This window comes from Euleptes europaea, chromosome 18 (assembly GCF_029931775.1).
Source record: "Euleptes europaea isolate rEulEur1 chromosome 18, rEulEur1.hap1, whole genome shotgun sequence".
NCBI lineage: Eukaryota > Metazoa > Chordata > Lepidosauria > Squamata > Sphaerodactylidae > Euleptes > Euleptes europaea.
Genome location: NC_079329.1, coordinates 22,811,793 through 22,814,806, shown reverse-complemented (window position 1 = coordinate 22,814,806; position 3,014 = coordinate 22,811,793).

Here is a 3,014-nt window from a genome sequence, read left to right as displayed (position 1 = left end):
ACAGACTGCTGCCTTGATGGTCCTTGGTCTGATCCAGCAGGGCTTTTCTGATGTTCTTATCAAAGCCAATAGTGTCTGGTGCACACAGATTTTAATGAACCTTTTCCAGCTGTTCCCCACCATCACCCCCGCTGACAGAAATCGCATCAAATTTGATAGAACACAGAGCATTCTTCAAGGTAGTCATTTTGAAAAAAATCCCGAGGGCCCATGGCTGAGGCACGAACTTGCCTTATACTGTCAGGCTCTTGGTCTATCAAAGTCGGTATTGTCTACTCTGACTGGCAGCCACTCTCCAGCATCCTTCCCATCGCTCACTACCAGATCTTCTCAGCGGAGATGCCAGGGATTGAACCTGGGACCTTCGGTATGCAAAGCAGACGGTCTGCCACAAAGCTGCAGCCCCACCCCTGTAAAATGGGGGTCCTCACCCTTCGCTATTTCCCCCTCTTTATACTGGAATAACTCCTCCCTGGCACATGAAACCAGAGGTGAAGTTTTCACGTGTTCAGCCAATGGCCTCCTATTCATTCACAGGGGCTTCAACCAATTTCAGGGACTGCACAAATCAGAGCACAAGGATGATCTACACCAGATCTGAAACTAACATAAGCAAGGAATATATCCTTAGCCTCAACTCCTGACCACCACTGCCTACAACTGGTCTACCTTGCATGGCAGGCGTTAAGATTACCTGTGGAGCGTATTCAGTAAACACCAGAAATGTACCAAGTACCACGTAATTAAAACTGATCTTTTGCTTTCTACTTTTTTTTGCCACTGTTGATTTGTTACTGATCTGGGTTTTTTTTAAGTTGTATTTTAGTTTTTTCCTCATTTGTTTGAATGGATCATTAGGGACTTTTTACCAAGGTTTTTTAAAAAGCAGAATGGAAATCAGTTAATATTGTTTAGTATTATTAGTAAACCTGTTTGCTGTTCACTTGCTCAGATCTGAAAACTCCCCCGTTTAAAAAAAAAAAGCCCCTCCCTGATGCATGGGAGATGTGGTTACTCACAGACAAGGGAAAAGTATTTCTACACATGCTCAGAGGCACTCTGTACTTTATTACTGCGTCATACAATCCAGAGAAATCCAGGATATCACACTCCAATTCCAGACCTCTCAATCTTGGCTCCAATTCAGTTCTGAACGAGTCCCTTTAATCGTGGAAGAAGATCTTCACCACCGACAGGCAACATGAAAAAGCCGGCAACCTTCAGCCTCCAATCCTACATACAATCTGACAACGGAGCTGGGGTTTTCAGAGCAAAATAAATGATGCAAAATGCCGTCGAGATAATACAGTTCCTTTTGTCAAAAGCTGCTCAGCCCTTAACTTCAAAAAACACAAGCACGCCCTCCCTGACCTTCCCCCGAATCTTAATAATATTGGACCCGGGTGCCCTCATTTAGCAAGAAGAAAAGACCCTTGGCGCAGGATTAGAACACTAATCTTCTGCTCTGCAACCAGAAGAGTATTTGGAGGGGGGGGGGAAACATCTCTGTGCAAACCTACAGCTGAGCGTGCTGGGATGTAGCTCCACCGGCCTTCTCAAAACGGCAGCAGGAAGCACCCCTTCTTGCTGCTGGACTCCCCTTCCGGTCCTTCAAAATGATCTTTCTTTGCAGGAGTGGAAAGTTCCGGTTCTGTTGCGGGGAGGGGAAAGGGGAAATTCAAGTCGATCGCGTCTACCCAAAGGGGGGGCAGCGATTAACCCCCCCCCCCAACCCTTTAGTACGCAAGTGAAGGCGCCAGTCCCTGGGATCACCAAGCCGAGGAGAGGGGAGAAGCGCCTAAGTGAAGACTGTAAAGGCAGCGGAAGGCGACTCAGATGGAGACTTCCTTTAATACGATCTGCGGTGGTTGGAGGATATAAGGGAGGACAGAGAGGGGAACCAGCCTAGATGGCTATCCAGTCAGCTAAGCAGCTTCCTCAGACGGGGAACAGGCTGATTCTCCAGAGGCTACACCTCCAAAACGTCCGATTATAGGCCACCAAAATGCCAGCTAGCTGGATCTGTACATGCTAGTTTAATCTGCTAAACTTAAAAAGAATTTGGCACCAAAAAAAAAAAATTATTGTGACAGACTGGGGGTGGGGAACGACAACAGATTGTCAGTAGCCTTCATCGGGTCTCAACAGCAACCCAGTGGCCGCCATCTTGAATAGAGCCAAGTGGCCGCCATCTTGAATAGAGCCAAGTGGCCGCCAACTTGACTAGAGCCAAGTGGCCGCCATCTTGACTAGAGCCAAGCAGTGTTTGCCATTGCTACATGTAGCCAGTCAGCATCCCAGTGACCCGTTAGCCAACAGTGGCCCCACACGTGCAGTGCACCCGTTGGGTTGGATCCCGTCTAATTTCTAGTCCCAGAAGGGCAAATTCTCTGCCCTGCTGCCTCCCAAGGCAGCCCAAACTGCCCCCTGAAATGCTGGGACCCCCAGAATTGACAAGAAGGAGGGGTTAGAAGGCAGCCACAGAAGGGGGGAGTTGCCCCTCCTCGAATATGTGGATCTTTTCCACAGGATTCAACCCACTGAATCTATCCAAGATGGCCCCAACCACAGGATACTGGGCTTCTGCCACACTGGCCAGTTTTAAGACAGCTATTTTTGACACCAAAAATGTGAGCACGGCTATATAAATACATACAAAAGGTTACCTGCATTAACAGCATATTCCCCAATGGCTTTTTTCTTCTTCATTGCTTGAGTGCATATACATATTATTGTACTCTCTATATATTATTGTTATTATGTATATATCCACAGGTGCATATGAAACACAGAGCTATACAAAAAAGCAAAGATTACAAGAAAGAGTGCTTCGGTGTATGTGCAGTCCGTTCGCCGAGGGGAGGGGGGGTAGGCACCAGATTTCAAGCATGCGTATGTATGAGAGAAGGTAATAGGATTTTAAAAAATATATGGGGGGGCAGTTGTCTCGGGCCGCAGCCCCTCTGTGTGCCACATCCTGCTCCCCCCTCTCCTTCCTGGGGCATCTTCCCAAA